This window comes from Nuphar pumila, chromosome 15, assembly GCF_984573655.1.
Source record: "Nuphar pumila chromosome 15, dmNupPumi1.hap1.1, whole genome shotgun sequence".
Taxonomy (NCBI): domain Eukaryota; kingdom Viridiplantae; phylum Streptophyta; class Magnoliopsida; order Nymphaeales; family Nymphaeaceae; genus Nuphar; species Nuphar pumila.
The window spans coordinates 9,828,887-9,850,273 of NC_143263.1; the positions used below are offsets into that span (position 1 = coordinate 9,828,887).

The following is a 21,387-nucleotide window of genomic DNA, read 5'->3' on the forward strand; positions in this document are numbered from 1 at the left end:
AGCTCGTCTCGTCTCAACACAGGAAACAAGTCAAGCTTGAACACCTTCTGTTCCTTCCGCTCACTTACCATCCAAGAGAAGTCACTTTTCTTGAAAAGATGCTTAGGAGAAAAATTGTGCATTTGTTTCATGCCCTCCATACCTCTTTCTACAAAAAGCAAAACAAACATGTTTATGAGAAATATATGGCGAGACCCACATAATAAAATGCAAAAAAAATAGTTTTTAAGTCAAAAATGGGTTCATACCTCTCCCCATGGAAAAGCATTTCCCCTCCAAAGTAGCTCTTTGAGAAAAAAAGGTTTCTCTTGAGTGAAAGTATAACAAATGCCCCCTTAAGTGCAAACCTGTTTTGATAAAAAAAAAAGTGTTCTTTAGCATTTATTATGTAAGCTCCATCACATATTTTTCACAAAATACTTATTTCACCTCATTTAGAAAAAAGGGGTCTCTCCCTCGTGTACAACTGAATTTTCTTTTATAAATTGCTGACAGTAACTCGATGTGTTTGAATAATTTTTGTTATAAATTAATTGGCACTTTTTTTGTATATGGTTAATGTTTAATCTGAAGGCATATTTAATATAAGTTTGACTGAGCAAACATTAGGTCAAACAAAGTTGTGATGATTTAAAACAAAGTTGTGATTATAGCATCTTGTTCATATTTATGGTTATGCATGATATACAGATTCTTATCAAGTCAAATGGTTCCTTAGACCAAATGTATGTGATGGACTTGGTAAAACCAGTGTTATTTTCTTGCCTAAAACTTTTTAAATGAGTGTCTCTATCATCAGTGAACTAAATAAGAGAGAAAATTGAATGAAGATGATACTCTTGGTTCATCTTCACATGAACCACCTGTAAAGGAAGGTAGTGTTTCTGAAGCAATGCTTGAATTATCATTTCCTGTGTTTTATATTTTTCATAAAAAGTCTCGAATTTTTTCTAAGTCTTTCTGACTTTTTGATAAAAATCACATTTTTTAAATGGTCCCAGTCAAATTGATTCGATTCAGGCTGATTTTTTGAATCTTTCTGATTTTGCCAACAATTTAAGGCCACACAGAAACCAACTCCTTTTGTCATATGGAGTGGTCCATACCAATGTCATCAGTATGTATCGGCCTGTATTGCCTGATAGATTTTCGATATGCTGAAGGACTGAATCGGCTATTTTTTAATAAATGTAAAAAAAATACAAAAATTTAAATTTTAATATTATTTTAAAATTATTTTAACAGGTTTAACATGTGTCTCCACATCGTTATGATTGACACATAATAAATTTTTATTATTTATAGGCCGATACAGAACGATTTATTTGAGTATCAGTATTCGGCCGATAGAGCTGAATCCGTGGCCCAACGATTCAGGGCTGATACCGATACTGACAACTTTGGTTCATACATCCTTTTTATTTCTTGCTTCTTTGGGCAAATTACGTAAACGCGCCTAGCTTATCGAGTATTTATAAAAAAAAAAACTCAGCCACAGTTTTTTTTTTTTTTTGTTGCTGGGCCAAGGAAAAACCTCTTCTTACCTAATATTGGCAACCCACTGAATGATAAAATCAGGATTACCGGAGACTCCACTTATAGGTGGGAAACTCATTTCTTGAGAAACTGTTTTTTAAATCGGAGATCTTGCATTTCCAAAACTTGTAGGAAACTTTTAAAAATGCATGAAACCCCATTTCCCATCGAGTAAGAAACTCGTTTCACATCATATTGGAAACCTACTTGCAATATTATATGAGAAACTCATTTCCCTTATTTGAGAATTATGTTTGTGTACATTTCTTAAGTTTTCATTAAATAGAAAAGTTTTTTTCCAATAAAAAGTTGATATATATATATGTATGTATTATTCAAAATTTTAATTACTTATTTAGTTGTAATCAATGTAATCATATTTATAAAAATATTTATTAATTCTTATTACTTATCATAATATTAGTAAAAAAAAGAAAAGTTTATATAAAGTTATAAACTCATAATATTCTTCATGCATATTACTGACATTTGTACTTTTGCTCCACACACACATATATACGAAAAATGATTGTATTATATGGGTAATTTGATGTGTTTTCCTAAAAACCTTATAATTTTTTATATTATACTGATGTTCAAAATCACAAATAGCTAGTGTTGAAATATTCAGTTTACGCGTGATTTATCACTCACACCTTAAAATGAGGTTCACACATTTTTTTTAAAGACTTCAAGAAATTCTCATAAAATTATATGTGAACTTTCTGTTAAACTTGAATAAAATGAAGAAGTCCTCATATATTTTATGCAGACTTAAGAAAGTTTGCATATATTTGTTGCGGACTTTAGGAAGTCCACACATATTTTATGCCGGCTTCCTCAAGTTCACATAAAATATATGAAGACTTCAAGAAGATCACATAAAATCAGCCAAAGGCTTACGTCCATGGGCGGCGGAGGAGCAGAGATTTTTACTATGTCAAAAAGGGATTACAAAGGTAGATGAGAAAAATACTAAAGCTACACCAAACGCCCAAACTCACAAAATAAGTTACCTTAGCAAGAAAACCCTAAAATAGTATTAATAAGACCTCGTTACAAATGGATAAGGTCCATACCTATTGGGCTTGACCCCTGCACCCCCACGAAGTCAGTGGTGGGCTACGGTCCAGGCCTAACGGCCTGATCCCTCCACTACCACCACAGACTTTCAAAAAAAATCTCAATATGGTTTTTTTCTAGTGACGTGTTGGGGGTGTAACATGAAATTCAAGACACATCTCAACACCGGGGTTCAACCCGATTATCTAATTGAGTCATGCCCTGTCCAACTTGATTTGGGTCTGTGCTGCAAAATGCATCCCCGGGCCGGGTACTTGACAGCCTGATGGCCAGTAGCCCTGCCCGCGAGCGCTCCCCCTGCCCATCGGGAACTGTAAATGTCCTACTCATATCCATCATTATGAAAGCTATATATGGTATCACCACAAGGTTTGATGGTAGACATACTCGATTCATGCAGGTAATCAGTAGGTAGATTTTCAACCTTGACAGTGATGCACTACCTCATCATGGATCTATAACCGAGACCACTTGGTTCTTTAGTGCACACCTAAAAAAACTCATTCTCATTTAGTGCAATGAGGGCAATCTTAACTACCATAACATTCTCCGACCTGAGTGCAATTAGGGGTGTCAACGGGTCAGGTTTGGTTTGGACCCAGGTAGAACCAGACCTGGCTCCGATTTTTGGGTATGATATCGGGTCTAGACCTAGGTCTAATCAGACTCACCATACCTGGAACAGATAAGAATTACAAGAACCAGATCCGGGCCAGACCTGGGTCATACCTAGTAAAATAATATTTTTATTATTTTTACATTGAAAATTTGTGGGTCTTAATTGGAACTCGGGTCGGGCCCGGGTCTGGTATAAAATTTCACAAACTATGCCCGGCTCTATGCATTAATCGGACCTTCGGGTCTGGACCCGAGTATTAATCGAGTCTTCTTATTTATCACATACCCGAACCCTATAGGGTTTGGTACAGGTCGGATCTGGGTAAACCCGACCCATTGACACCCCTAAGGGTAATGCGTGCAATCTTCTTTGCACGCCTGGGCTCAGTATGTCTTGATAGAACTTGTCCGGATCAAGTAAACGGTTTATGTAAAATGCCTAACACAGAATGGACACATGTCCTGTGCTAGCATTTCACATTAACAATGTCACCCACCATATTACCTGATTTAAATTTCCGCCGTATAAACTGTTCAAACTCTTTGGTTACATCCCACAATATCAGTATCAGAATTTTCTTGGTGTGGAAAATCTTGTGTTGAATAAATAATTTTTTTCGCTGGAGATCTTAGGAAAAATGTGTGCATATATTACATAGAAGGATAAAGGAAGTATACAATATGTTCTCTCAAAAAAAATAAAAAAAATAAAAACTATTAACGAAGTGATGATATCGCGTGGCAAATTTGCGCCAGCAAAAACCATTTTTTCTGGCGGTGTAAAGTTGCACCAGGAAATGCATTAACGACGATGCCTTTCTTGGCGCAACTGCTGGTGCATTCTTGCTCCAACAAAAACATTTTTTCTTGTAGTGAATATTTTGAAAATATCACATTTATTTTTGGACTGTTACAGTTTTTGTTGTCGAAACAGCACCTTGTTTGGCATTCAAGTAGGATTTAGCTCAATTGGCTAATCTAGATCTCTCTCCCTCTCACACACACACACATCCTGTTGCATAAAATCTTGGTAGATGTTTATGCGATCTTGCGTATGCATCTTAGTGATCTTCCACTCCTTCCTGCTGATGCTACCTATCCTTTGTCGCAATCTGGGCAAGCGGCTCCTGCATGAGCCCAATTTATCTGTCTAATGTTCTTTTCTCTTGTGCTTTTGTTCTTGTTCAGTTCATGGGTTCAACATTTTGTTGATCTTCATGAGTGGTAATGTTGAATTACTTTCGGCTCTCTCTCTCTCACACACATCCTGTTGATGATAGGCTTCATTTCATCTGTCACATCTTAACTAGTAGTTAATTACGTACAATCTCCAGAACAAAAAATGCTTGATTACGTCGTAATAAAAGGACAAGATCACGTTTAATTTCCCTAATATTACACTCTGTATCTCATCATAAGAAGGCAGGATGATAAGAGAATCAGTGTACTAAATCAGGATCTCATGTTCGAACAATTGCTTGCAAAAAAGGCCGGCCTAAGGTAAGCTGAATCCTGGATTAGTTCACTATCCCTAATGTGGCGGTCGGACTCATAAAATGCCAGTGGCATATACAGTTGCACCATACCTCAAGGAGGGGGAAAGCAATCCATCAGTTCAATCCTGGATGTGCTATATGATTATGGACCACCACCATGACCATATCATTCTCACAATTATGGTCTCTAACTTGGCATGGGTCCAGAGTCCCCCACGGCGCCCACGTAAACGAGACTTTGGCGTGGGAAACCTTTACGCGTTTTCTAGTCCTGCGGACTTTTCTGCAATCATTTCCTGCTTTCTTTTGCCTGTTGGCAACATTATGCTGAATGAGACAGAGATTGGACCGTGTTGGTAACCCCCACCCATAGATCACGCGCGGCAGGAAACTTTGAAAGAGAGAGAGATGGATTAGGGCTGGTAAACGAGCCCAACATGAGCCAAGCTCAAGCTGTCGTTCCCAAAAGATGCATTATTTCAAAGCTAGCTAGAAATAAAAGATTTTGTCCGTGTCCCTTCTCTGCGCAAGCCAACACGTAGCATAGGTCTCGGGGGCAGAGGTCCTAACCTTGAAGTTTTAGGCTGCCTGCACCACGACTGTAGGTATATATGGCATACTGAGCCAGGGCTACAAGTCTTAGTGCTTGGTGCAGTTTCTTCGGTTATAAATTTTAAAAGAAACAAGCTCCTTAAGAAGCAAACCACAAGCAGCTCATCTCAATTCCCAGCATTAATTGTGGGATTCCGTAACAACGCATGATGACTTGTGAACCTGAGTGACTCATACGAATATATGAGCCGTTTAATTCCAAAAGTGGAGCCCTGTTGTTGATGGGGATGGCAGCTAAGGGACAACCACATCTCACATTTCCCACAAGCCATAATATAAGGTACTGAATAGCAAAAAGAGTTCACGGGGTCTTGTTTTCTTCTATCTCTCTCTCTCTCTTAGAGTCAAAAAGTGAACCCGTGATATCTCACATCATGGGTCATAGAGGTGCCACTGCCATCCCTTTCATAATGGTCACAAAAATGACACTACCATGTTCAGATCTTGCTCTCAGCCAGCTAAATTTGTTGATTATCATGAATTTACACTCTTGTGTGGTGTGATTTAGGCTTCAGCAGACATCTGTATGTGCTCAGCAGTGTAATACTTTTCTTTTAAAGAAAACCACGTGATGGTGCAGTTTGATGCTGCACATACAGCACACGGTTATATGAAATGTATGTTGTGTTTGTTTTCATTTAGTTGGATGCTTTGGAGTATTTCTAGTTTTCACGAAGCAGTGGCTCACATTGGCAATAGGGTGAACTTGATCTAGGGCTTGCTTAAGTGCCTGCCGATATGACACAGGCCAATCACATGACAGCATTCCATGGACCCTGCAGCAGCAAAATGCAAGCCCCACTCACAATGACATTGTGTGATTAGCATGTGTCACATAAGCAATCCTTGTATCCTTGCTCGGCATTAATTAGGGCACGTACGAGAGGAGATTCAAGGTACTCGGTCGATCATTCACTGGATCTGCTATCTTAGGGTGCAAGATATAGGATTCCCCCAAGGTAAGAAATAAGCCCAGATCTGCTGCTGCTGGATATAAAGAATGAAGAAGCTACTGGACCAATTAGCATTGGGCATCTACATGCATGAGAGCAAGTGGGCTCACAGTTTACTGTTATCATGCTATGCTGTCATGTGGAGGCCAACAGTTCTTAAATTGCTACAATCCAGCAGTAGCCCCCCCCCCCCCCCCCCCTAGGAATTGCAGAGCTTTCCCTTCCTTTTTTTTCTCATGTACATTTTGAAGATGTAGGGTAATTCTTCACTGTGGGTGACTCGTATACTTTTTATTGACAGAGAAAGTTGGGGTTAGGCAGACCCCTACCAGTTATTCAACCATACCATTGGAATTCAAACATACAACGTCCCAATACAAGGTGACGAGCACTAACTGCTCCTACCAGACAAGTGGTAGTGGAGCAACCGTTAAACCAATGTTTTCAGTATCCTTGCGAATTGGCCAATTCATATTATACCAGCAGAAAATTGATATGAAGCTGACCTGAACCGGCTTAATTTCAAATAAATCTTAAAATGGTATATTTTTTTGCGGTTAAAAGTTGGCTGATTCAGTTCGATTCAGCCGCGAGTTGGCATCGCCGATTCAAGGTCGGAGACGATTCTTACAACATTGCTTGAAACAGGAAGTGACAATGTGATGGTTGAGAAGTTCAGTAAAAAAGTACACTACCCCTGGTGGTATCGGAATTTACTTAAGCCACTTTTTACCCTTCTGTTTTACAAGCTTGCATGAAAAAAGATCTTTCACCCAATTCACCAAATGCATCTTAAGGTAGGACTCCTTGTCTTTCTCTACCTTTTTCAGGGAGCTGTAAGTTTTGAAGGTGGACAAAAGTTCTAATAAAGTAGAATGACCTTCATCTTACAGAATCCGGACTATAAGAGAGTTACCAGGCAGTAAAATCAACCAATCCTTTGGTATTTTCTCAATGGCACTTTATGTTGCTAAATATATGGTGAAGAATGATTAAAGCTTCTATCATGTGATGTTGGTTTGGATCATGAAGTGGAAACATATTAAACAGAAATGCAGTGCTAATGCATCTTGGATGAATGATTACTCGGGACTTTGTACTTTGACAAGCTGGCTGATATTATTTTTCTATTTGGACATAATTTCATCTTGCAACACGACTTGTCAAATTAAATATGCAAATGAAATCCCTATGGTTTTTTTAGGATGAGGAACTCAAACGGAAGCGAAACAAATTCTGGGTGGGACCCCTCGACCCACCACCCTGCCTTACGTGGCCTACCTCTCCCGTGTGCCCATGGGGATTGATATGGTGTATTCATCTCAGCACCCTCACAACCACCCCACTGGCCACGCGGGCTACCCTGCAGTGGTTGCACCGATTATATGTCCTTATAAGTGTTTTGAGACTAGTCAATACAAACTTTTTTCTTTTGGATAATCCAAGAAAAAAACCCTCCATTGATGATCGTATAATGGCTGGCCTCCGGTTGATAAAACTCTTGAGGTCTGCCCTGCCTACCAAAGAGTACACCCGACTTCGACCTTGCAGTTCGAACTTGTGATGTCCCTTCGACTTGGTGACATTTACAAGTCACTCCTACCAGATGACCAAAGCCCTTGTGGGCACAGCCATAAGATTTTTCTAGGTACTGGGACCCCCAAAATGCTACATGTATCCCTTGCAATACGTACCCCATTCTGCCAACATTGCCACAAACATCATTAATGTCATTTTCTACAAATCATTAAACATACTAACGATTTTCAAAATCGCTTGCATATTTAATTTTTTTTAGAGAAAATCGCTTTCATATTTAGTGAATTTTTTTCAATTGAATGTCTGTTTGGCAACTCAAAAAAATGTTGTTTTTTGATATTTACACTGAGAAACCGCCCCAGAAACAGAGACCTAGCCGCGCTGGCTCTGCCTGCCATACTTACAGTCACTGCCCTAGCATCGTAAAACTCTGTTGGCTTACCCCCATCTTGCCAATAAAAAAAATAACCACAGAAGGCGAGCATTAATGTTGGGGACAACAATAGAACACGTGTTGCATTTTAAGGGTTTAAATACTTGGCTAAGTGCTCGGCTCGATTACTGGATCATGCCCACTAGGTGAGCCTGCTTTAACTAATCTTTGAGTCTGACAGCTAAGAACAGCCCCTACCATAAGTGCCATTCCCTTGCAATGTCCATAGTCCTCACTCAATTGGACCATGCAATAATTTTAGGCTTGCCTTCTAATCCAGATAAAGTTCTTCACATCCTAAATGATGAGTGATGCAAAAGAAGGTATAAATCCCAACCTTCTACTGTTAGGAAGTCAATCTTCATCTCCTTAAACAAAAAGACCTTTTCTAGACTTACTATTGTAGCAACTTAACTTTTCATCTTGATCACCACAAAATACTGACACTAAAATCAAATTCCAAATCTCAACATCAGGAAAAAAAAGAACACAATTTCCTGCTGGATTTTGGCTCACTCTAGCATTTTTTAAATACTAGAAAAATACCAACAAATCTTTTAGGGACAAAGTATCGAGTCTTTAGTCTGCCAGCAAAAGACAAAAGACAAAAGGAAATAATTAAATAAAACAAAACAAATGGAATCCAGTCAGGAAAACGAATGTATTATCCTCCCCCAAAGAAGCTATATATTCCCTTCATCACTCTTGCTCAGTTCTATCCCACACCCTCACAATGGCAAACCCATTCTCCTTTCCCTTCTTCTTCTTCTTCTTCTTCACATTCCTTTGTCTAACGAGTGCCTCCCCACCTTCCTCCTTGAGCTTAACTCTCATCCCCATGAACAGTGACCTCTCACCTTTCAAGTCATCCTCTTACTTGCCTTCTCTAGACCAAATCAATGCCCATGACAAGGCTCGTTTGATCTACCTTGACAGCCTCATTGCCAAAACAAGTGTTCCCATAGGCTCAGGTCGCCAGTTCCAACAGGCAGGCAACTACTTGGTGAAGGCCAATGTGGGCACACCAGGCCAGACCCTGTTCATGGTCATGGACATAAGCAATGATGCTGCATGGGTTCCATGCAGTGGGTGCACAGGCTGCTCATCCCCAAGCCTCTTCACCCTTGAACAATCATCAACCTACAAGAGCCTGCAATGTGGCACGCCTCAGTGCGGACAAGTGTCAAACTCGTTCTGCGCCATGTCAGATTGCCATTTCAACATGACGTATGGCGACTCAGCCTTCGAGGCATTGCTGTCACTTGACTCGCTCACTTTAGCTAATGACACTTTGCCGGGCTATGCCTTTGGCTGCCTTAGGACTGTGACTGGGACCTCAGTCCCGCCACAGGGTCTGCTCGGACTAGGCCGAGGCCCATTGTCACTCCTATCACAAGCAGGCAACCTGTACCTAAAGACCTTCTCATACTGCCTCCCCAACTTCAGGTCCATGAACTTCACTGGTTCGTTGCATCTCGGGCTGACCGGCCAGCCGATACGGATCAAATACACCCCATTGTTGACAAACCCGAGACGGCCATCCTTGTACTATGTCAACATGACTGGGATAAGAGTAGGGAACAGGCTTGTGAGCATCCCTCCTGGTGCTCTGGCATTCGACCCCACCATTGGTGGCGGGACCATATTCGACTCGGGCACCATGGTGACCCGGTTGGTGGCGCCAGTCTACGTTGCAGTCCGGGACGAGTTCCGAAGACGGATCAACCAGCCAGTGTCTTCGTTGGGCGGGTTCGATACATGCTACAATGCACCGATCGTGCCACCGACAATTACGTTCCAATTTGATGGGATGAACATGACCTTGCCGGAGGAGAATGTCGTCATACACAGTACCTTTGGCACCACAACCTGCTTGGCCATGGCTGCTGCACCAATCAATGTGGACTCTGTGGTGAACGTGATTGCCACTATGCAACAGCAGAACCACAGGGTCCTCTATGACATACCCAACTCTCGTCTCGGTGTGTCACGTGAGCTCTGCACCTAGAGGCCAGGGTGTGTCACTTGAGCCCTATGGCTGGCTCTTGCTTTACACCACAATATGTGTTGTTGCTTCTTGTTTTTTTGTCAAGGAATAACAAAGTATTCCCTCTTCTAGTCTCATGCTGTTTCTTTTTATCTTATTGCTATTATTTGGTTTTATTATGAGTAGTACATTCTTGGTTTGTTCCTTTATCACAATATGGGGAAGAGTGCAAGATGGGGATGTCAATGGATCGGGTTTGGTTCGGATACCTGATCAATGGATTACTATTTAGCTGGATTTAGTAAATAATTCTGATACGAACTGAACAGTTTGGATTCGGTTTTAGACTGTTGCCTGAATTTGAATCCAATAAACATCTGAACCTGAATAGATGAAAAGTGCATCTGTTTGCCTTGTCGGCTTCAGGTTCAATGGTGGCTTTGATCTGAACCTGATTCTGAATCCGATTAGGCCAGATCCCGTTACACGGTAATGCCTAGATTCAAACCGAATCCGACCCGTTCACAGTTCCAGTTTAAGGTCCTTGGTCAAAGGTTTGATAGGATCCAAATCTCAAGGAATGGAATCATAGATAACATTAGCTTTGGATCGTTATCCATATCCTTTTGGTCGTCAATTGGAGATCTGCTTGGTCAAGTGAAGAAAGACATGGGTCAAAGTCTAGCACTGGAAAGCTAAGGAGGAGAAAAGGTGTCCTATTTTGTGAATCGCGATTTCTTAGCCCCACGCACACATGTTTGATAGGCCCAGGATGGAACAGCCTGGGACAGAAAATCACCTCAAGCTTTTGCGTGGGCACGCACGTGGGCATGGGCCTCATGCAGTGGGCAGCCTGCGGGCAGGGTGGGATGGGGATTCAAACACCCCAAAAAATACGGGTGGGCCGTTGATCGGCCCAGCTTGTCAATAACTGGCCGGGCCATTAAACAGGCCGGGCCTATATATATATATATATATATATATATATATATATATATATATATATATATATATATATATATATAGTGTTCAGTTTTTCCCGGCTCATAAAAATATGTTTTTTTTGTCAAAAAAACATGATTCAAGAGTCGATCCCCACTAAATGGAGCATGCTAAACACATCTAACAGTTCACATCTATCATAAAACACTTAAAACCTATGAGACAAAATGAAAAATGAAGCCTAATATGTTCAGTTCTCATATATATAGATAGATAGATAGAGAGAGAGAGAGAGAGAGACGGCCTGCGGCCCCATGCCCACCCCTACCCAATAGTAACAATAGACGACTTCATGCATCGATCTCATGACCACAAAGAGATGTTAAAAAGGAGTCATGCTGCTAAGACTGCTTCAGAGGGTCATTTCTGCAAAATGAATTGGTTATTAACTTAGAAGCCAAATAAGCCGTTTACTTTTTTTCTTCTGCAAAAAGAAACCAAATTGCATGTAAGGCTACGTTTGGGAGCCTTGAATAGGCGGTGTGCTGTGGTTTCCTCAGTGCTCTCGTGTACTCTGCTGTTTGAGAGCAGTGGTGTAGCTAAAACATTGCATAGGCCAGAGGGCAACACCACATTTAAGTACCATTTAGGCTATGTGTGGAGGCTTGCATTGGGATGAAAACACGATTTCAGTGTTGCCAAAATATTGCTTTGTCAATGTGTGATGTTGAAATGTGTTGGAGCTGCCAACACCATTCCTGATGCATTGTTTTAGCAACACCACTAGGGATGCACAACGAGCCGCTCGACTTGAGCTTGGCTCATCCTGTAAATGAGCCGAACTTGAACTAAGTTCTGAGGCTCAGCTGAGCAAACGAACCGAGCTTGATCAGCCTACTGAGCTCGATAAGGCTCGGCTGGTACAGATGCAGGCACCTATGGAAGAAAGGAAATTTGATTTCCTGAACTTTAAATCATGTAGGACAATCCATGGTACTTGCCATAAAAAGTCTGATCGATGGAGCTCGGATCCAGTGATCCGACCAATAAGTTGTAGGATTGTCCGGCAGGTCTCTCTCTCTCTCTCTCTCTCTCTCTCTCTCTCCCCCCTAAATATGATGTTTTGAATACGTCTTTAACATCAAAATAACGAATATTTAAAATATCACATTCAATTCGAGATGTTTACACCAATATCAGCGATGTACAAACGATCGAATACGGTTCGAAATAGATAAATTGTATAAAACTATAAATTATCAAGCCAAGCAATGATGAGCACGAAGAAAGGGTGATTTGCTCATGTCAGCGCATGTAGACTTGAAAAGACAAAAGATTATATTTACGTATATAGAGTGGAAAGATGTCAAATAATCTTGTCTAGCAAATAGAAAGAAATAGTAACAAGAATCCATATTTCATTTCATGGTAAAAAGTTAATCGTTGTTTCATGGTTTTTATAAAAGACAAACAGATTTAACCCGTTTACATGCAGCCTGATGTATGGGTGTCAATGGGTCAGGTATCACCCAATCCTGAATCCTATGAATCCAATAAGATCAAAGTTTTTTTTTTATTTATTTACATGGAGAAACAACCTCCAGAATCAGAGACCTAACTGCGCTGGCTCTGCCTGTTGCACTTACGATCACTGTCCTGACAGTGTAAAACTCCATGGGCTAATAACCTTGGCCCCAAGGAGTCCATGCTTCGTCTTGTGAAAGGGGTGACACCCATGAGATTTGAACCTAGACTGCCTGCATTGCGGTCTAAGCCCCTTCCCACTATGCCAAACCCCTTTGAAGCCAATAAGGTCAAAGATTGGTAACAAAGGAAGGAATTCAAATAAACTATTCGGGTTGGCTCCACGCTATCCAAGTAGCATATGGAGTCGTATATAATTTATGAAATTTGATATAAGGGTCGCACCAAGTTCTGATGAAGATCGGAAAATTTTCAATGAAATAAACATAATAAAAATTACTAATTAATCGAGTGTCGATTGGATCAGGCTTATGTAATCCTTATCAGACCTGTGTATGGTTTTCCCAATGGCAAATTTAGTTGAATTCAAAAATTTTGATTTTTACTGGCACAATCATTGCGCCACTAAAAGTCTTGTCGGTAAAGGTTTTATTGTCGCAATCTACATTTGCCAGTGAAAATCCTTTTTACTGTCGCAATCTACATTACAACAACAACAACTACGCCTTCATCCCAAAACAATTGGGGTCGGCGATATGAACCAACAAAGAAAAATCATTTTGAGTCTTCCACATGAATCATTCTCCTCCAATCATTTCTATCCAATGTCATGTCCTCGGTGAGGTTCAAATCCTTCATATCCTTTCCTATCATCTCCATCCAAGTCTTTCTAGGCCTACCCCGACCTCTTTTAACTAATATATTTTCTCATTTCTCCATCCTTCTAGCTGGAGCATCATTAGGCCTTCGCCGAATATGTCCAAACCACCGTAAACGATTCTCTCTCATCTTATTTTCAATGGGTGCAACGCCTACCTTCTTACGTATCTCCTCGTTCCAAATCTTATCTTTTATTGTATTTCCACACATCCATCTAAGCATACGCATCTCAACTACACTCATTTTTTGAATATAATGTCTTTTGGCAGCCAACATTTCGTACCATATAGTAAAACGGGCCTAATAGTCGTCCTATAAAACTTTTCCTTCAACCGCAATGGAATTCTACGATCGCACAACACTCCAGTTGCACTTTTCCATTTCATCCACCCAACCTTTATCCTATGATTTACATCTCCATCAATTTCTCCATACTTTTGAATGATAGATCTCAAATATTTGAAACAATCATCCACCGGTATTTCTTGCTCACCAAGCTTCACTACACTCTCATCACTACTTCGTTGCTTACTAAACCGACATTCCATATATTTTGTCTTACTCTTATTCAACTTAAAATCTCTTGCTTCCAATGTCTGTCGCCATAATTCTAACTTAGCATTAACCCCAGTTTTAGACTCATCAATCAAAACAATATCATCAGCAAACAACATACACCACGACACATTTTCTTGAATTGATCTCGTAAGCTCATCCATCACTATAGCAAATAAGAAAGGCTTAAAGCAGATCCTTGATGTAACCCAACCGTTATAGAAAAATTGGTTAGTCACCCCTCCACAAGTGCGGACATTGGTTACTACTCCTTCATACATATCTTTAATTATACTAATGTACTTGAGAGAAACACCTTTCTTCATCATTGTCCACCAGAGAACGTTCCTAGGTACTCTATCGTATGCCTTCTCCAAATCAATAAAAACCATATGCAAATCTTTGTTCCTCTCTCTATTTCTCTCAATAAGTTGTCTAAAAAGATATATAGCTTCCATAGTTAATCTTCCAGGCATAAAACCAAATTGATTCTCCGATATCATGATAACCTTCCTCAACCTAGACTCAATCACCCTCTCCCAAAGTTTCATAGTATGACTCGTGAGTTTTATACCACGATAGTTTGTGCAATCTTGTATATCACCCTTATTCTTATATAGAGGCACCAAAGTACTCTTCCTCCACTCATTAGGCATCTTATTTGTCCGCCAAATCTTGTTAAAAAGATTTGTCAACCATTCTAAACCTTTCTCTCCCCAGCATTTCCAAGCCTCAATAAGTATACCATCGGGGCCAACTGCCCTGCTTGATTTCATTTTCTTCAAAGCCTCTGCAATTTCTTTCTTTTGAATCTTGCGCATGAAGTCACGATTCATCTCATGAAAAGGAATAGACAAGTCTCCAAGATCCTGAGCATGACTTTCATTATATAGCTTATCAAAATAATCTTTCCATCTCTCTTTAATCTCCTCATTTTTGACTAAAACCCTTGGTGTTTCATCTTTGATACATCTAATCATACCGAGATCCCTCGATTTCCTATCTCTCATCTTTGCAAGCCTATAAATATTCTTCTCGTCCTCTTTGGTATCCAACTTGTCATAAACCTCCTTATATACCTTATCCCTCGCGTTTCGAACTATTTTTTTAGCTTCCTTCTTTGCTATCATATACTTCTCCAAATTCTCATTATCACGAATCTTACTTAGATTTCTATAACACTCTCTTTTAACCTTAATAGCTAATTTGACATCCTCGTTCCGCCATGATGTATACTTACCTAGCGATGCACCGCCTTTAGACTCACCCAATACCTCCTTAATCACCTTTCTCATGTCACCCGCTATCTTATTCCACATTGATTCTGAATCCTCCTCGAGACACCAATCAACTTCCTTAACTACCTGCTCTACAAACATGCCCACCACTTAATTCTAGGTTTTATCCTATGTCTATCCCTTTTGTGGCATTGTCTAATTCTAATATCTAAAATTAAGACTCTATGTTGTGTAGCTACACTTTCTCCCGATATAACCTTATAATTGATGCAACAACTCGTATCTTTCTTTCTAAGTAGAAAAAAATATATCTGACTCGTATTAACCCCACTTTTAAATGTTACTAGGTGAGACTCCCTTTTCCTAAACCAAGTGTTTGCTAAGATCATATCATTGGACAAACCAAAATCTAAAATCCTTTCTCCACTTTCGTGTCTTTCTCCTATACCATAGCCTCCATGAATACTCTCAAATCCATCTCTACTAATGCCTACATGTCCATTAAGGTCACCGCCGATGAAAAGCTTTTCACCATAAGATATCCCTTATACTACTCCATCTAAATCCTCCCAAAATTGACGCTTAATGGAATCATCTAAACCTACTTGAGGTGCATAAACACTAATAATATTAATAATATCCGTACCTAATACTAATTTAATAAGCAAAATTCTATCACCCATCCTACGGACCTCAACTACATTATTTATAAACTCACGACTCATAACAATCCCTACTCCATTCCTATTTCTATTTATTCATGTATACCAAATCTTATATCCCCGAGGTTCTATCACTTTTGCCTTCTCACCTACCCATCACCTACCCATTTGGTCTCCTGTAGACATAAAATATCAATCTTTCTCTTACACATAACATCTACTAACTCTACCAACTTACCAGTTAAAGACCCTATGTTCCAAGTGGCTAACCTAATTTTATGGTCTTGGACTAACTTTTTTACCCCCACCCGTCCAACAAAGTGAGAGAATCCTTGCCTATTTGACACCACACCCGGGCGCCGGTGTGACGCGTCGCTTCCGAGCGACGACCTAACAACCCTTGCCCATTTATCACTACCTCTGGGCCTATAGAGTACAGCGCGTCACTCAGTGGGGAACGCCCCAACGAAATTCTCATATTGGTTCATATTCATAGGGTATGACGAAGTTCTGGCCTACCGCAACCCTCCTCCTTTATTCGGGCTTGGGACCGTCAGTGTATAACTAAACAATTATACACAGACGGAGTTTGTCGCAATCCACATCAGCTAGTTAAAATATTTTTCACTGACGCAAATTAAGAGCCAGTGAAAATGTGGATACTTGTGGAAAGGCCTTCACTAGCGCTGCATTTGCGCCAGTGACAAGTTTTCACGGGCACAAATACTGTCACGGGCTAACTTTCCAAGGCCAAATTTTTCGCATTTCAAGCCAAGGAAGTCCCGTGCGGCACTAGACCTCACGGTCTAGTCAGCTTCACAGCACGTGTTTCCCACACGTAAACTTCTTACCCAGCGGAATATCAACTTAGCAAACCCTTCTTTTCAAGAAATTCTTCCGAACATGGTCCATCGTGCATCTGATCGCCACTTACGTGCATAGCCGTCCCATACCGGCTAGCACCTTCAAACACCACGCCAAACGTGCCTTACAGCTCCCACAAGCAAGCGCACGTTGACAATGGCTGAAACGTGCCTTCGCAGCACTACCGACTTAACCAACATCCAACACGGGTCATGGAGAGCATAACACATCCCAAAGCCTTTACCGATGCATGTCATGCCTCCAACCATTATTACAAGCCACATTTCCTCAAGCCCAACCATCCGAGCCAACAACGCACGGATGTCTTAGCCTCGCGTGCCATGGAGCAGATAGCAGCCCCATGGGCACGCCCCCAACATAACCTCACCATAGAATGGACAAGATCTTTCGACCCCCAGTCCGCAGACCAGTTGATGATTATCTGCCATAGCGAACAGCATCACCCAAACTCGTTCGCCGGCGTTGTGCACTCACTTGCACAACCCCATGCCACTTGGCATGGTTGGGACCGCATCGCCGCACCAAGGGCCGCCTGCCTACGCACCCAAGGTCTTTGCCTATGCCCCATGGGAGATTTGAACTACACACGGACACCCCCATGCACTCCCAGTGTTGCCCGTGCGATATAGGGAGTGCCTATGCCAAACTGCTGCAACATGTGCCAAATAGCTCAAACAGGAGGTCCCCTATATAGGTATTTTAGGAGCCAGGCCCCTGCCAGCAAGAGGAACCCGAATAACACTTGGGGAACCATAAATTTCTCAACTTCGGAATTCTTCAAATCCGCCTTCACCCACGTGTTCCCCATAGTCCATTTACACGGTGAATCTTCGATCTTGGCCCCAAACAACTTCAAATGCTCATTGGATTATCGCCTCAAAAATTGTGCACGCAATTATGCCCACACTGTGCACATTGCTGCACATGCCAAGCTCCGACCATGCTCACCGCAACTACATGCCCACCGCATGCTGTGCTTCGCACGCCACATGCACCACGCACAACAATGGTCTGTGCAACACACGACACCACTGTTATGCATGTGCACCAAACTCTGCACACATGGGCATGGCCTGTTTGTCACGGGGTTGGCCTGACTGCCTCATGCACGTCGCAACCAACCAATCCATCACTCTTGGGGCATTTCCACCGCACTTCACACACATCCATGCATCTGTTGCCGCATCTGCACTGCACCACACCAGACACATGCCACACTCCTTGCACAGCCCTGTGCCCCACTCCAGCACACGACACCATCTGTGGCATGCACGTGCCTCTTATGAATGTACACTGCACCTTGCCAGTGCACATGTCACACACTCCTTCCACTGTCTAGTGCCAAGCTCAGGCACATGACACAATCAGTGACATGCACACACCTTTTTCAGCACCTGCGTTGCACCAACCCGTGCACACGCCACACCCCTTTGCACAGCCCAATGCCAAGCTCAGGCACACGGCACTATCAGTGGCATGCACACGTCTCTTCAACCCCATGCACCGCACCAAGTCCCATACCTATGGCACGTTGCAAGGCTCTCCGAGATTTTGGGTGCAACAAATACAGTGCCAGTGAAAATGTACTCCATCTTGTGACCGTCGAGCCAGACATTACTGCACTCCTGCTGGCATGAAAGTTTGAATTTCTCTCTCTGTTGGCCATAGGTGAGAATTCCTGCCACATGACCGTCAAGCCAGACTTATTGCTCCAATCATCTCGTTGAGATGTTTCATAAATTGTGCTGCAAAGTCTGTATACAAGTCTGGGCATGCAGCCATATCTTTCCTTTTTCTGAATTTTCCACATTAGTGTGCCTCTAATTCAGGTCAGTTTTGGCTTGTGAAGGGACTTGGGATGAGAAAAAGTGCTTTGAAACTGCAGGTGAGCCAGATGGAGGGGCAAGATGTGGTAAGCCAAAGCATTGTGAAGAAGATAAATGGTTGCTATGCAGATGATATGCAGTTGTATCTGGCTCTTTCAGACATCTCTGATGATGGCGGTATAGGATTCTCCCATGATTGATCAACTTTGTTAAGAAGCTCAAGCATATTTTGACTGCAAGAATCAGTTATGTTTTAACTCTGTTTATTCTCATGAAGCCCTCAAGTGCCTAAAGGGCCTGGTATGCCAGCGTTTGCAGGTTGCCTCGTGTCATCAGGCCTAATACAGTATCAAATTTCAAATGAGAAACAGATGTACACAATAATGCTATATGTGTTTATGCCTCTGGATCATGATTCATGTGTATGAGTAATCGATGTACTAACAAGGCACAAAGGACCCATGTAGCAGCAGAGCAGGAAACAGAGGCAATAGGCTCTCACCAAAGGTAAATAACCCAGTTGTCATTGTTTCAAGCAGCATAAGACAATATTTTAAGCAAGGTAAACGAGACAAACATCGGTGGTGCATCATCTGACGTGTGGGAGAAGAGAAAAAACACTAGACTGCAAAATACTATAAGATGTTTGGGGTTAGGAAAGCATACTTACATTTCATTCAATAGTTAACCAATGTTCACATGTATTTATAGCCTGGTCAGGGTTTGCAGGTGACAATGCAGTTGCACAACCCTCAGCTATGCTGCCCTAAACAATTAAAATAAGATAACAAAATATCAGCACATCCCCACAAACAGAAATCAGCAATTTATTAACAGGTGCATATTTAGCAAATGTCATCAACAATACCATGCAAAAAAAAAATCGACAGAGAAAGCTGGGGTTAGGCAGACCCCTACCAGTTATACAACCATACCATTTAGGGTTTGAACTTGCAACTTCCCAACAATACCATGCAATTAGTCACACAATAAGAGACTAATTGAAAGCTCACAAGCATCAAAACCACCAAACCATTCATAATTATGCTACCACGGAAAGAACCAAGAAAACCTGAGATGCAGTGATCTCACTGGAAATTAATTAAATGTTACAAAAATTGACTCTTTCACAAGAAAATTTTATGATGTTCGCAACATAAAAACCACTACTTGACTAGAAACCTTCCCAATTTGATTCTACGAAGCAAGAAAATGACCCGAAAACAAACACGAAAGTATCAAACACCAAAGAAACATACATGAGTCAATTTTTTTCCCGTCAATCTTCACATACTCCTCTAATTTTCTAGTTGCACACAAAAACTTGGAATTTACCAGCTACGAGATGAGAAAATTTATGAAAAAAAAATGAATTAGAAGCCCGAAAACCAATTCCCAGTTTTGTGGAGTATATTCATCAATGTTTCCTGATTTGATCAGCAAAAAAGGACAATAAGAAAACCAAAACATGCAAACCTTTGATCTCGAGTTTATGTTTCATAAGTATAGGATCATCCATGATATCTACCAAAGTTAACGGAAATAATACTACGACGATAACAAGAAACGAAAACCGAAAACAAAGAGAAAAGTAAGAAGCAATCGAAGCGCATTCCATACCCCAAACTATGCCGTAGAATTCCCCACCCAATTTCCAAAAAAAAAACTCCAAATTTTCCAACAAAATCACCTAATCCCGTACCACAACCCAACAACCCTAGCTCAAACCAAACAATAACCAGAAAACCACTCTCACTGCTAGGCCCTAACCAAAACCCTAACCCTAGCTCCCGAAAAAGGGGCGAGAAAAGGAAAACCAAAATCAACGCCACGACCCACCGTCCCACTCGACCTCAGGCCGGATCAACACGAATCCGGAGAGAATTTCAGCCGAACGACCGAGAAACCAAGACGATGATGGCCGGAGCCTCGCCGCAAATTACGGTCAGGGAACGCAGAATCCGGCGAGAGAGCGAGATCGCGATCGAAGAGAAGTGCCAAAGGGGAAGAAACCCAGGAAAACGAATTTAAAAAAAAAAAACAGAAAAATAAAAAGAAATTTTGATTTTTAAGCTTAAAGGAGCGTGGAGAGAAGGAGGGAAGTCGCTCGCCATCAGTGAGGGTGAGGGTATTTAAGTCATCTTACCCTTCAACATGCTCATCGAACCAAGAAAAGGTGGACCTAGTGGTATACAAGTCAGGTAAGCTCAGGCTCAACTCGGCTCGGCTCATTTAAGCCCCATTCTGACTCGTCTGCGGATATAAAAACAAGACAAAACTGATCAAATAAGTGCGCTCGATTAAACCCAATGAGTTTGATTAAGCTCTATAATATGATCACATATGTTATTTATATTTATTTTATTGCTCGAAACACAAAAAAATAAACCCTATTTTAAGCCAATGTTGTCAGTATTGGTATCGGCCTTGAATTGTTTGGCCACCGATTCAGCTGTATTGGCAGATACCGATACTCAAGTGAATCATTATGTATCGGCCCGAAAATAATAAACATTTATTACATAATAATCATAAAGTGACATGTGTTAAAACTATTAAAATAATTTTAAAATAATATTAAAAAAACTGTTTTGTATTTTTATATTTTATTAAAAAGTAACTGATTCAGGCTTTTCCGTGTATCGATTTTCTGCAAAT

At 41.0% G+C, this 21,387-nt stretch overlaps 1 long non-coding RNA gene and 1 pseudogene across 1 annotated transcript; one reads left to right on the forward strand and one right to left on the reverse strand.

Moving 5' to 3' along the window:
- The first annotated feature begins 3,137 nt into the window (after positions 1–3,137).
- LOC149814430 (aspartyl protease AED3 pseudogene) lies at positions 3,138–10,278 on the forward strand (annotated as a pseudogene).
- A 1,153-nt stretch (positions 10,279–11,431) lies between these two features.
- LOC149814431 (uncharacterized) lies at positions 11,432–20,732 on the reverse strand. Its single transcript, XR_016428008.1, has 3 exons — positions 20,569–20,732; positions 19,400–19,495; positions 11,432–11,625 (listed from the first exon to the last, which is right to left on the reverse strand). It is a non-coding gene; the product is annotated as an uncharacterized LOC149814431 (long non-coding RNA).
- Positions 20,733–21,387: the final 655 nt, after the last annotated feature.